This window comes from Blennius ocellaris, assembly GCF_963422515.1.
Source record: "Blennius ocellaris genome assembly, chromosome: 6".
NCBI classification, from domain to species: domain Eukaryota; kingdom Metazoa; phylum Chordata; class Actinopteri; order Blenniiformes; family Blenniidae; genus Blennius; species Blennius ocellaris.
The window spans coordinates 14,281,021-14,295,234 of NC_137655.1; the positions used below are offsets into that span (position 1 = coordinate 14,281,021).

Genomic DNA, 14,214 nt, shown 5'->3' on the forward strand with positions numbered 1-14,214 from the left:
TTGCTCGGTTACTCAGATGATGGTATAATGTATGTTTGTGAACCCGTGAGTGCACATTGGAAGTGACGGTATTCACGTTTCTGAATTAATTTCAGGGTGAGAGCGTGCGGCATTCGCCTCGTGACCAGGACAAAAACCTGTGCAGAGGCTTCAATAAATGATAAAATAAGAGCGAGACTATAAATAGATTACTGCACAGCACAAGTGATTGATACTTTAATGATTTGATTGGACAGCAGCGCATAAAGTACAGTTCACCCAAAGTCTGGGAAAAGTCGGTGAGATTCTCCATGTGTTGGTTTAACAAAGACATAATTAACACAAACCAAACCGGATTAAATACCTCTTCATCTTTGTTTAACTTGAATCTACAGCCTTGATTTAGAAGGGAAAATAATCATATACAAAAAAAAAAAAATCTAAATTAAACCAGCCTGCACTGAGATTAATTTTTGGGCTACTGCATTCAGGGATTCCCTCAGTGGATCATGTACCTCCTTTCCCACTGCAACACCATCAACCAACTCTACACTCATGACTCTTCTCTGACATCTTCCTCCTCTCCTCAAGCCTCGCAGCTCCACCTCCAGCTTCCTCCATCCTACACATCCATCATCTCTCAACCTGACTTAACCAGAGTCTGATCTGCTCTTTCTTTCTCTTGTTTTTTTCTTCTAATAATCTCCTGGGATGCTGTTGTAAGGTTTGGGTTGTTTTAATATTAAAGTCGACAGTGCTCTGTTTATAAACCTCCCAATGGTTTTGGACCGTGAATCGAATAAATCGAGTAACCCAAGACCCATAAACAAAGTGTTTTGTTATTCAATCATCTGCTGCTTCAGCCTGTTGAATGTTAACTTGTAAAATTTGGTTCAAAATCTACATGCACATAGTGGTGAGAAATGGATATGTGCTACATTATGCACACCTTTTCCCACCTGCGAGTTGATTTGGATGCTGCATGCAGCATCAGACTCTCGCAGCTGTTCAACTTGTCTTTATCACTGCAGCTTTGCAGAGATCTGGAGATAATTTCACGTGGTTCTGTTGAGAATGAGCAGGCTTGAGGCAGCAACTTCACATTGATTCAGGTTCAGTTCAGCATGAAGAAAACATCTTTACAGTTTGAGAATGACCGCTTGGGAAACACTGATTGCAGCAATCATATTAAATGGAATAGTTCTGAGTAACTTGGTGCCAGTTTGTGAAGTGAGCTTTTAGCCTGAAGGTTGCAGAAGTCATCACACTTTGTAGTTGCGTTTTTAGAAGTCGCAATAGATTGCTATATATGTAGACAACGAACTCGCCTATTGACATTTACAGATCTATGAAAACAAGGATACTCTTGTCTTGATGGGGGTTTGCCCATTAGGATAACGCAGGAGAAGAAACATTGGCACTGCTTTGCACTGCAGTCTTCTCTCGTCTTTGTCCAGCCGTAAACGGGCTTTTTTTTTTCTTGAAGCTCTCAACAGAGCAGCATCAGCACCATCGACCTCCAGCCACACAGCAGGCAGACGGCCACTGCAACCCCACACTCTCTTCTTCTATTCCGGCTCATATGAGGAAGTGGAGCGAGGAAGTGAAGCATGCACAAACACAGTGCCTCTTCCCACATGTGTAATTCTCCTAAGTGAAATAATTAGAGGCAAGAGGACTGCAGAGCCCTAAAAACACTCCACGTTCTCTAAAGACGCGCTGCTGTGTTTGGCATTAAAGCCCTGCACGCAATCCCATAAATCACACGCGGGATTACCAGGTACATGCAGTCGGGAGGGAGGATAGTACAAAAGGGCTTTCTGTCTACGGCTCCCGCCGTCCGCCCTGAACTCGTAATCAAGAGGGAACCAGGATGGATGGATTGTTGTCGTGGTGCGGGGCAGAATCCTCCCGGAGCGTTGAACACTCATTGTTATGTAATTTGCTCTCGGCTCGGATTGGTCAACTGTAGAGCCGTTGGTGGGCTCAGGACGATAATCTCACAAGCATTATCTGTCGCTGAGAATCAGAGGCTGTTGTGGGCAGGATTCGGTCACCCATGGCTGCCTTTGTAAAACCGACCAATCAGCCGCGATCGACTTTTTTTTTTTCCGCCATCATTCGTCTTAGCCACATGGCTTCATTCGGTAAGCCATCGCAGTCAGAAGCCGGTTTTTTTTGTGTCTTTAATCCGGGTATTTTAGCCACTCATTTGACATCCTCAATATGGATCAAAACACAAATTTATAGCAACTGGCACCAAACACCAATGAATCTGTTGAATAGTGTACTTAATCAATAGATATGTTTGAATCTCTTGTCTGCTGTACAAGTCTGAAATAGTAAAACCAATAAATATCCCATCTATTGATAACAGTACTTATCAGTTAAGTTAAGTTAAGGTACTCTCAGTACCTAGTATTATTACTACTGAAGAGATAACGTAGCGACTTTATTCTCCTGATTCAAAATACAGTATACTTTAGAGGTTTTCGTGAAGAAACTATATATATATATATTTTAGACATATCCAATCTGTTTCTGTTCAAACCGATACAGAGTGATGCTGTGCCAACTGCAGACTTTGAGACAATCACAGCAGCCTGGAAACATGAAACGACTTGTCAGCAGTGCAGTCGACCACCGAACAGGATCAGATTGGGACCAACATGTTGGCAGACTTGTGAGAGATGCCAATTGTGCAATCCGATGCCACAGTGGTGTGTGAGCAGGCGGCAGACCGCCGTGAGGAGGAGGTGCCAGGCTGTTGTGGCTTTGTGTCGCTCTGTTTGTTAAATAAATAAATTGCCAATATGTCTTTTTTGTTCAGATTGTAATCCGCATCCGATCTGCCTGTTTGGTGGTTGCGGACAAGATCTATCAATTAGATTTTTATTGGTGCTGCCCACACATTAAACTCTGCTGCTCATCCCACAAATGCATTTTCCTGAGAAATGTAGTATCATTTATAAGTGAAACAATGAGCTTTTCAAATAGTATAACATTTCATTGCCAAGAAGCGTTGTTCGAACAAAGAATAAATTTTTTTTAATTGAAAAAAGTCAACCGTAATGAGGATTTCCATAAAAATCATTTAAATCAGGCTTTTCTTTAAATCTTTTTGTTTGATCTTCTAATTTAAAAATGTTGAGTTACAGACTGATTTAGTTGTTGTGTTGATGAATCATTGAAGTAATTTAATTTCTTTCGTGGTTACTTTATAAAGTAAAGTTTATGCAGCTGTAAGACTTAAAAAAACAAAACAAAAAAGCTTCCATGGAGTATGTAATCAGGGAGGTGTGTGTGGTGCCAGCCTGTCTGTACCTGGGCCCTGCGTGCGCTGGCAGATTGGAAATGTAAACCGCTGTAAGCTTATTTGCGCAATGGTGCTTTTTCTCTTATTAATGCGGCCGACACAGGAGCTGTCAGTGCTGCTGTTCCGCTGCTGGTGAAATAGTAATGAGTGTGTATAACGGAGCCCAGCCAGTGTGGTTTACAGCTTTGTTGCTCGCGGAAGCAAAGGCAGGACGCATGGAGCAGCGAGTGGCTGCACATCATGTGAGTGACGGTGATGGAGGCCGAGCAGGAGGCTTCAGTCAACGCTGGAGTCAGTCGAAGTCAAAGGCTGAGGTTAGATTTCTTTTCATGTGTCCCCGGTGTGAATGTGAAGAGGCTGTTTGAGGATTTATGGCATTGTGAAGGTCATAGTCTGAACTGAGAAGCTTGAAGCCTAATGGAAAGAATTATTTAGAGTGGAAATGTTTATTCTCATGGGAAATGGCAGCATTCACTGTGGGACAATGACAAATGTTTGAACCCTACCATATAATAGTAATAGGAGAATTATTTTGGATTTCACACCATGTCTCTCTGACTGTGACGACAGTTCATTTCCATTGGGGGGAAAAAAATCCACATGACTCTAAGAGCTCTTTTTTTCTTTTCTGATCAGATGATCTGAAGAACTTCTTTTGTACCGGTTTTATCCTGGCTCGGGTGAAATGAGGCTGCACCCGATACTGGTGGTGACCTGCACAAGTCAGGTTTTCATTTCATGAAGAAAAATGTTTAAAAAAAGAAATCTTTATCTTTGGAGTTTTAACCATATTGTTTCCATTTAAAGAAAACAAATTCTCAAAATGACAAAACATGTAAATCTATCAGTTACTATCCAGTGTAATGATTTCTTGGCTCTGTGCTGTGGAGTGTGGGTCACATGTTTGATCCCATCTTCATTTTAAAACTCTCAACTCTGTCTTCGTTGTTGATTTGCGTTCAGGATTCCTAATAATATGCTGTATGGTATCAAAATCACTTAGCCATTGGGGAGCCCGGTCTGCAGACTGGGGACAGAACCTCCCAATAGTTCGGTCTGTCGCTATGTTTTGTGCGAGATCAAACCTCGTAAGCCCACAGATGTGCACTGCCATCAAAGTAATGCAAACTGCTGGAGGTGTTCACAGGCAACAACGTCCTGATTCATTCGGTCAAGCTCATGTGGAGAAATGAATGGCTGTAGGTTTTCTGAATTCCATGACCTTGCTCTGACTTTTTGTGTTTTGTTTTCCTACTTCAATCTGGCTTTGCATGTTTTTACATGTCTGGAGCACGAGCGCCTATGATCGTCTGACCTTTGGAGTTTCGGCTTAAGAGCAGACGTTGCTGTTCTCGCTAAGCAAACTGACAGATCAAGTGTTTGGATTTCACTTTCCTGATGGCTAATGTTGCTTCCTTTGGTCAATATTTAACTCCAAGGCCGTTGTTGCGAATTCCACCGCAGTGTGTCTTCAACCAGCCAACGCAAGTAACTCTTCCAGTTTGCAGCCTCACTTCCTCTCTGCAGCGCCTTAAAGAGAGTTTGACATTAAAGCCTTTCTCAGCTGGGCACCACAGAGGTGTCATTTTAACAGATCCAGCAATCAGCCAGCACTCTCACCATCCCCTAATGTCAGCCTCGTAGGAGCCAGCATCCGCTACCATCTGCACCGTGACTCATTGGACTCTCATTTCACGCCATTTATAGGCTGTGTTTGGACGCCCCTGCCTCCGCCTCGCCCCGGGATACCAGACCTCCTCCTCCTCCTCCTCCTCCTCTGGCAGGGGGCCCCCAGCAGGGGTGTGGCTTTAGGACGGAGCTTGGACAATGCTGTTCCAATACCCCAGCCCCCTTCGCTCTCCCTGCATCATTACGTTCTTACTGCCCCTCCCTATTATCTGCTCCCCCAGAGGTTTGGCCTGAAACGAGAGCACCGGAGGCAGCATCTGTTCCCCAACATTTTGCTTTCACCCCCAGGCCTCCGTTTTAATCTGACCCTATTTGATTTGACCCCCCCCCCCCTGTGAGCTCAGTCAGTCTCTGCCTCATCGTCTTAAATGTCCTCTTTCCCCTCAGGTTCTTGTATCTGTTGATTGATCATTGATCATCAGATGACACAAAGGTTTAACACATGGCTCACCTTGTTTCCTTCTCCTTCTGTGGTTGTGTGCAGGTGAGAATCAATAAGTCCAGATCGCGCTCTGCAGACGCCGGAGATGCTCAGAAACCACCGGACAGGTCAGTACATCAACAAATGCATGCGCAGGCATTGACCATGGTGATATTTTTAACGAGCAATAATACTTCTTCACAGTGAGGGGAGGGTGTCGGGGACATTAAAGGACCTTTACAGGGAGAAAGAACAACTATTCTGACATTCTCACTCTGACCTTTTGGGGGTTTTTTTTATCACTGTTGTAGTATTTCAGTCGTCGAACTGCAACTTTGTTAAAACTCTTGAGTGTCGACTGCTATCAGGCAGTTTAAAAACTGCCTGCCTAGCAAAACAGGCCCTCTACACTGTAAAACTTGGTCACAGTTCAACTCACTCCATGAGTAATGATTATCATCGAGTTATCATAACAAAATGTATTCTTGTATTAAATAGCATTTTTATTTATTGTATGTAATTCAACATTTAAGTTATGAAATGTTATGAAATGCCCATTTCATATAAGAAATATACTAATAAGACTTGTTTGTTTTTGCACTGAAACAAACCAAAAACCCCAAAACAGCATTTTTCAGTTTCAATAGGTTATAATGCTATAAATTGACAAGTACAGCATAAATTGGGCCGTATGTGGCCCATGAATGAAAATGACCTCTTGTTCATAGTGCGTCACGTTTTATTCTACAGTGCTTTGAATCTTTGAACGTGATGTTCTTTATGCTATCAGGTTAATGGAAAAAATCTCAGCAGATAATGGAAATCATAATGCAGGATTTTCATCAAAAAAGTCTGCAAGCTTGTGTTACTCTTCAAGATAAAAAAAAATTAAAACTCCTGGAGGGTAGTAGCTGATATCGTCTCATTTAAAAAAAACAACCCATGAAATTATATGTGAACATCATAAAACACAGACACACCAAACTGAAGTCCGGTTAACTTTACATTCACTCCTGTATTTTAACTTCTGTCAAAAAGATGTGAACAGCTTTGACTGCTGACGATGTATTTCTAAAACCTTCATACCTTTCTAACAATACTGTGCGTGAAGCTCTATGTTTTTTTTTTTAAAGCTAAAAGTTCGCCAACAGTTTTTAAACAATGAAAGACTTGAAGTCGTGGCGGGAATTCCTCTGCTGCTCACATCAATGATCCGCTGCAGTTAGACGCCTGTCACTTCCTGTCTTTGTGGCCTTTCCCAGGTCTTGGTCTGAACAGTTTGCCTGATAGCAGAAGGAGAGGGTTTGTCTGACGTGCATCAGAGTTCAGACAGCAGCATCATTGCAGCAGTTTGTTTTAACTCAACCAATCTCGTCACATTCGAACACACCCGTTGTCAGATTCACCTGCCAACATTGTAATCTACCTCCGTCGGCCTTATTTACAGAGGATTCATTTTAGGAAGTAATTTCTTCTATTAAAATTAACTGAACAACACTTGAATACAAGGATTGTATCAGGGGAGAAAGACACCAGCCATGAGACTATAAATAATCCATATTTACTGCTAGCATACTATTAATTACTCCTATTTACATCTTGACTCCTGATTTGGTCATTTAACCCTTCTTTTGTTATCCTCTTACTGCTCATAGGATTTGGTATGAGAACTTCTCATACATTCTGAACAGTTTATGGTATTTAGTGAAAAATGTAAAAAAAAATAATAATAATTTAAAACCCAGAATGCACAAAAAGATTTTGTGCCAATAAACGAGTAAGTATGATTTCTGACAATACTTCTGCATTCTGATTGTGAAATCACAGTCAAGATTTATGATATGCATTGACAATATTGCACAATAATTTGGAAGAACAGACAGCTCTTGGAATAAGAGACAACAACAGTCACTCTTTGTACATTTGTGACCATAACTACAGTCATGAGGGGGAAACGCCTATAAAAAAATTTTCAAAAAAGTGACCGAACATATATTTCTTTGGCTGTGTCATCAAACATGCCTTTAAAGATACAGTTCATGTTTGGACAATGTTGTTTAAAGCTGATGGCCTGTCGAAATGTTTTGTCATATGTGGTTTGAGTCATGTTGGAGTGCAGGATCCCGGCTGCAGTCATGTGGGACGCTGATACAACTGCCAATGGGAACAACTGAATTACTGGTTTGGTACAAAGGGATTTTCTCTTCTGCAGAAACGGTCTGTCCTACTTACAGAGACGCCACTGCAGCCCAACCTGCTGTTCCCAGCTGGTGCTGCTTTGAAATGCATCCCCCACTCCTCCTCCTCCTCCCCCTCTTCCTCCATCTCCCCTCCTCTGCTCTTTCTCTTCATCTCTCTCTCTCTCTTCCTCTTCGCTCCTCCTCTCCGAGTCTGTGCAAAAAGCTCCACCCTCTCCCCCGACCCCACCTCCTCCGCTCTTTGAGCTGTGTCCTCTCTGCGTCAGACGGCTCCATTCATGAAAATTGTGACGTGAGCATCGTCTTCAGCGACCCGGTGACGATGCTGCCCACCCACTCACAGCCCAGGTGCTGCTGGAGTTAGAGGAATGTCTGTCATTCTCCAGCCCTTGCCTCCTTCTCTCCATACTTTTCTCGCAGTCCTTCTCACGCAGCTTTTTTTTTGTTCTCGTTTCGTTTTTTTTTTCCCGTCCGATCCTTCCATAGAGCTGAGAAAGGACCATGAATCAGATCTCTGCCTGCCGTGAGTAACCCGCTGATGCTCTGTCTTTGCCATTTGACTGAATGAAAGCAGTGTGATGGAGAAGTAGCATAGCGACAATTTGTCTTCGATGGTTTAGCCTTAATCTTTTCGTCCACATCTGAGGAGACATTCTCTTTGCGTGCGCGTTGATGCCATTTGCGTGTGGATCAGATGTCGGTGTTTGTTCAGTGGCGGTGGTGCAGGAGTGTGTCGGGCGGTCGTGCGTCTCTGTGTGCATGAGCTATTTTAGGCTCAGCAGTGACGACGCTGCTGCTGCTGCTTTTTGTTGCAGCAGCTTTCTGTGCCCTCTGAAGGACAGGTTGAGATGTAGGTGAAGGTACCGATCATGCAGAGCTCACCCAGTGCTCCTTAACCTTCACATCCCAGTGAAGCCAACCCAACCTCCGAGGCATCGTTGACTTTTCTGGGACACACGTGCTCTCCGAGCAGCCGCGGGCACGTCACAGTGTGCACGGACACGAATCACATTGACTCTTTTCACATCCTCGCGCTGCACTTGGGGTCAAGGGGGCCTCTCATTTTCTGACATTGCTGTCGCTGCTTCCCCATCTTCTCACTTCGGCCCCCGCTCCCGCATCTTCATCCATCCCTTCTTCGTGTCACTTGTCAACTGGGAAGCTTTGTGTGTGCCCACCTCTGTCCTCTGCTACTAAGCATGTTTATGTAACTACACAGGATGAGTAGCCAGCAGCCTGGGCTTTAGAGGAGGAGGGGTGGAAAAGAGGAGAACTCCATCCATCCTTTTTCTACAGAGCATTTAGGGGAAAAAAATTGGTGCAGATTCATTTCTGTGCAGAGTTTTAGAAGCTAAATGTCTGACTCCACCATTCGGCATTGATTCACTTTACAGAATGACATGCATGTCGAGCTTTTTAAGAGCATGCCGGGATAGTAAGAAGCCAGCAGCTAACCGTAGCACTAATGTGTATTGATTCCTGGCTTTCTGCTGTGGCTGTCTTGTGTTTCAGCAGGAGAATAAACGTGTAGTATAACACCCACTCGCTCCCATTAGACTCATGTGCCCCACTTATTTTTTGCTCTGTAGCTTGCTGTATTTTTTCCCGTATTGCAGCTATTAAAACCGTGTCAGTCACAGCCAGTATCCCGCAATGTGCATATTTCTCTCTTGTGTTACTTTTCTGTGCGTCTGTCGCTCTCCTTGTTGGCGGGCCAGGCAGGCCGTCCCTATTAAAAGAGCACAAGGGGAATTGTTGTGGCAGCAGCTGCTCGGGTGTGCACTGTTGTGCGTTGTGTGTGAGCGCTTGTCTGTCCGTTTTGTGTGTGCGTGCTGCTGTCTCCTGGTCGTGCAGGGCAGACAGGCCCAGTTCACATGGAGCCGGCTCCTCTTGTGTCCTTTGTTGTCGCTGTGGGAGTCTTTCCCATTGGAGCGTGGCTGTTACAGTATCACGCCGCAAGCAGCCACAGTGGCAGCAGAAAAGCAGTTCTTCTCGGTCCATTTTGTCCGTCATTCATTTCTCTTGACTTTCGCTCTTTATATAACCTCTACAAACATTCTCCTTCACATTGTCCACGTTTACAGCCCATTGTGTCCCCTTAATCTGTTTTTTCCCCCCCCTCCGCTCTTCGTTGAGACTATGCAAGGTAGTTGTAGGTTTCAGGCTCTGTCTCCTGGCTGCAGAGCCGAGTGCAGCCTCACTGAGAGGCTGGAGGGGCAGCGTGACGTGTCGATGGCGCACACTCTTTTCTTCAGTTATTTATTTTCTCCAGTTCTGGCTGGTACCAGCTGAGGCTATTTGAGGCATGTGTGTGTGTGTGTGTATGTAGTGCTAATGATTCACAGCCATGTTAATTCTGTAGCTGACAGAATTTATCCAGAACATGTTGGTCAAGTGGGATCTGCGCGATGTTTGTTTTTCAGTATGAAGGTGTTATGAATGTGTCAATACTGTACTCGATTGGAGTTTCCTGAAGAATTTCTCATTTCACCAGCTTACATTGCAGCATCAGTATCCATCCATTTTAGTCCACATCTGTTCAAACCAGATTATGCATTTAAACAATAACTCAAATTTGCATATCTGATATTTTTCTTTTTTATTACTGCTTTCCTTCCCAGCAACACGACTCATTTGATGGATAGGCAAGTTGCACACAGAGCACAATCCCTTTGTGTCTTCCCATCAATGCATTTCATGGACGACGGGCATAAAATGACAAAAATAATGAAAATGGAACAGAAAATGCTGTGAGGATTTATCAAGGTTTACTGAATGTAACTGGTGTCTTTAACCAAGGAAACCCAGCGACCGCATGGCTCGGCAAGAACCAGATAATAATGATAATGGAGCAAATCTATCCTTTATTTAGAAATAATCAATAATAATGAATAAAATAATAATCTCTGTCTTCTTGGTCTTCAGTTGCCTCCCTACATGGTTCGCCTCGGTGAATCTTTATTCATACAGCACCTACCAAACACAATCTGCAGCTCAAAGAGCTTTTCCAGAAGCATGAACTGGGGTTGAGACATATGTACATTTATTCAGGCAACAGAAACAAAGTTTTAAATCCTGCAGGCCAGAGATGGGTAACTTCAATCATCTTCAGGGAAACTGAATTCCATCCTCCTTCCGAAAAGGGTAAATATGCGACAACAGCTAATTTGATGAAAAGGACTCATTTTGTGCCTCTTATTTTAATTAGCTTGCATGTATTTGTTTTTTTTTGTAAAATTATTTGATACCTGGTTCAAATGTGCTTAAAATTATTACTTTCTTTTCATTATCTCTCAAACCAATGATTTAACTTTTAGAAGTTTGTTTACAGACTGCATTGTTTGGGGATCTGCTGGGGATAAAAGCATGCATATAAAAATAAGTCTTGTGTCGAAAGCGTTGCTTCAGCACACGTTTGAGAGACCAGCTACAGATTACCTTTTGGAACATTTTCAGACGAGCAGTCAAGACGGGTTTGAGAGTGCAATACCATGTGGTGATTTCAAAACCAATCAAAGGATTTCAAAGTCAATCCCTAAAGCTTCCATCATCCATTGGTGACATGCTGAAACCCAGGTAATGGGAGCTCTCACTTTACACTTTCTATGAACTCTTCCTGCAATGTTATTGTACCTGCAGCCTCCCAATGAACCTTTCGGGAAAACCATTATAAAGTCAATAAAGAGAAATGTTTTAAGCTGTGTCAAACATTCAAAACACCAGGATGAAATCATCCAAATATCTCTACTCTTTGCCTGCGAGTACATTTCAAAGCCTGTACATCTTTACGTTTACTTAACAAAAGAAGCCTCAGCAGCATTGGCATTATTATTTATAGCATAAGTACCTGTGATTTCCACCACTGGTTTGTTGATGAAACTGACAAATATCACAGTTTCATTCCTTCCCCCCACCAACACCATGACATTCACAGCTTTCGCAACAAAACAGCCACATCCCCACCTGGTACTTTCCCCGCAGCTTAGGCCGCAGCTTTGACCTTGTTCCTATTTGCCCAGCAACACCAGTCAAACCCTGCAGGTAAGCGAGCAAGGCTTATTGCTCTTTGGCCTACTTTCTCCCCAGCCAATTCCAGGTATTTTTTTAGTCAGTCAGGTGAATCACCAGAGGGAATCAAAATATGAAGAAAGAAGGATTATATGGAAATGTCAGTAATGTGATGGCAGATGCCTGAACGCTGTGCCAGAATTTGTTTATTTTCCCGCTGCACTGCTGTCCCCAGACTAGCAGATTATTACTTTCACCCACCTACAGCAGCCTGTCCAATCCCCTTTGGCACGACTCACGGCCGTGAAAGAGGGAAAGCTGATTTAGATATCAGCTCACATCCCGACAATCAAATCAGGACCGAGCAGTTCGACTGGCGGTGGAGCATTCCTAAGATTTTTCTATCTGATGACACTAACTATCTTGTAATTTTATCTTCAACAACAAGAAGCATGTCTGTGAGACGTGTTTCCAGAGTTGTTTCACAATGTTTGCTCTCACTTTGACCATCCAAAGTCCAGAGTCTGCTTGGAAGACGGGAGGCAGTGCAGATACCAGAGTTCACCCAGTCAGCGTGGACAGAATAACAGACCATCACATGTTTGGTGGAGACTAGATCTGTCTTTCACTTTGTCTCATGAGACGAGGTCAGGAGGGATAAGAAATGTGGTGGTGCAGGTTCTTATCTTCCTTCCCTGAAACCCGCATGACGTGGAGATTGTGTGAAAGTGTCTTTTCTAACAATGCTGGACAGGTGTGGACTGTGGAGTCTGGTGTCAAGTGACTCCTGACTCTTCCACCTCGGTGCTCGGTAAATAAAGACATTGTTTTTTTTCCATTTTTTGCAACGCTTTTGCACAGCCGAGAAAAGTCTTTTGATATGTCTTCAACTAAATGTTTCTTATTATTTAAGCGAAGCCCCTCTACTCTGCATGGGTGACAGGCTCTGTGGGTGCAGCGTCAGCCTCTGGGCTTTTGGCCTCTTCAAACCTGAGTGTCGGATGAGATTGAGTGTGACTGGTAGCATCAGGTCAGGATGGATGCTGTGTTGACATGGTAACGTGTGAATGATGAGGTGGGGCCGGGACTAAATTGGTTCTTTGTTGGTGGCGCAGCTGTCACCTGAAAGGAGCTTCCCCCTATGGGTCCCAGCAGGGCTCCTCTTAATGAGGAGCGGAGTGGAGGAGACACAGATGATGATGATACTGCTCCTCCTCCTGTTTGTGAGAGAAAGACTGAGCTACTGTTTTATGAAGGTACGGTTTGCTGATACACAACCTAAACAGCCACATGCTGATATAGCTGAGCAATTCAAAAACCGCCTTCCCCTGTGGATTGCTGGGAGTAGTGGGATTATTGGATCTTGCCAGACACGCCCTGGGCGTGTGTGCACACATGCTTTTGTGTGTGTGTGTGTGTGTCCTGAACCTGATCTCCCTACATCACCAGCTGCTGTATGTACACACACACACACACACACACACTGGTAGTGTATTAACAATTGCAACGAGGGGTTTCTCTGATAATGCCACTCCACGCTCTACAAAACTATGTACAATATCTACATACTAAAAATACACGGAACATAATGTCAATAGCAAATAACATTACGCATAAGGTTGCCTTTTTGAGAGACAAGATAGGAAAGGAAGTATGCCGAGGATAAATGGAGGGGGAGGGCTGAATAGGGTCTGTGTTTGTACAAGCATGTCTCCAGAGCCCTGTATGGGGATTAAAGGATCAGCCCTTGATAATTTCTCTTCCTCCCTTTCTCACTCTCTTTCTTCATTTTGCTAAATATCGACATTGTGTCTTCCTCTGAAGGAATTGACACTTTGAACAAACCTTTTTTTTTTTTTTTACCCAGAGACGGTCAGTGTGTCCTTTTCTCCTTTCACGATCACTTTCGGAAAGTCCTGTAAATAAATGACTGCGTAAATGAAACCACGGGTCCCTCTTGATGAAGCGCAGACATTATTCATGGGACTCTACAGCTGTAGAGATCTTCCATCAGAGATTAAAGGACAAGAGCAAAAGGTTGGTTTCTGGTTGGTGTCGCATGGCGAACAGTGAAAATCACCCTTTGTATTTTTATCTTGACAGCTGATATAGGAAAAAAATGACCAAAAATAAATTCAAATATTCAAGACTATTTACAGTGCATATGTTCATCCCTGTTCTATTCTGATAAGATATCTTATCCATCAATGCTAAATTAAGTATTAATTATGTGTGCCTGCCGATGTAATAGGCAAGCTGCAAATATTACTATCTGAGGTTGCTGTTCATTTTAAATCCTTTTTTTTTTCCTGCCAGATTTGTTGGGAGTGTGAACACAATAAGCACCTTGAAACATGTGACACATTTTGGAAAAGTGTGCTGTGAGTTTTAACGTTTCAGCCTGAGGCCAAGTTTACACGTACCTGGGTTTTAAAAAAAAAAAAACAACCCTGATATTTCCTCCTCTACGTCGATAAAACACTCTTCATTTACACGGACCCGCATATACATCTGGTTCAGAGCTGCTATGAGCATGCCAAACCTGTAGGAGGCAGTGTAGTGAGACCCATGAAGCCATGTTAGCCAATCAGAATCCTGGAAAA

The 14,214-nt window shown here is 43.3% G+C and overlaps 1 protein-coding gene across 1 annotated transcript in view; it reads left to right on the forward strand.

The window, feature by feature from the left end:
* Nucleotides 1-14,214, forward strand: part of map3k13 (mitogen-activated protein kinase kinase kinase 13) — a 32,573-nt gene that overhangs the window by 5,087 nt on the left and 13,272 nt on the right. The window contains exon 2 of the mRNA XM_080498593.1: nt 5,469-5,533. The gene's annotated coding sequence lies outside the window, so the exon portion shown is untranslated. The remainder of the gene's footprint in view (nt 1-5,468; nt 5,534-14,214) is intronic.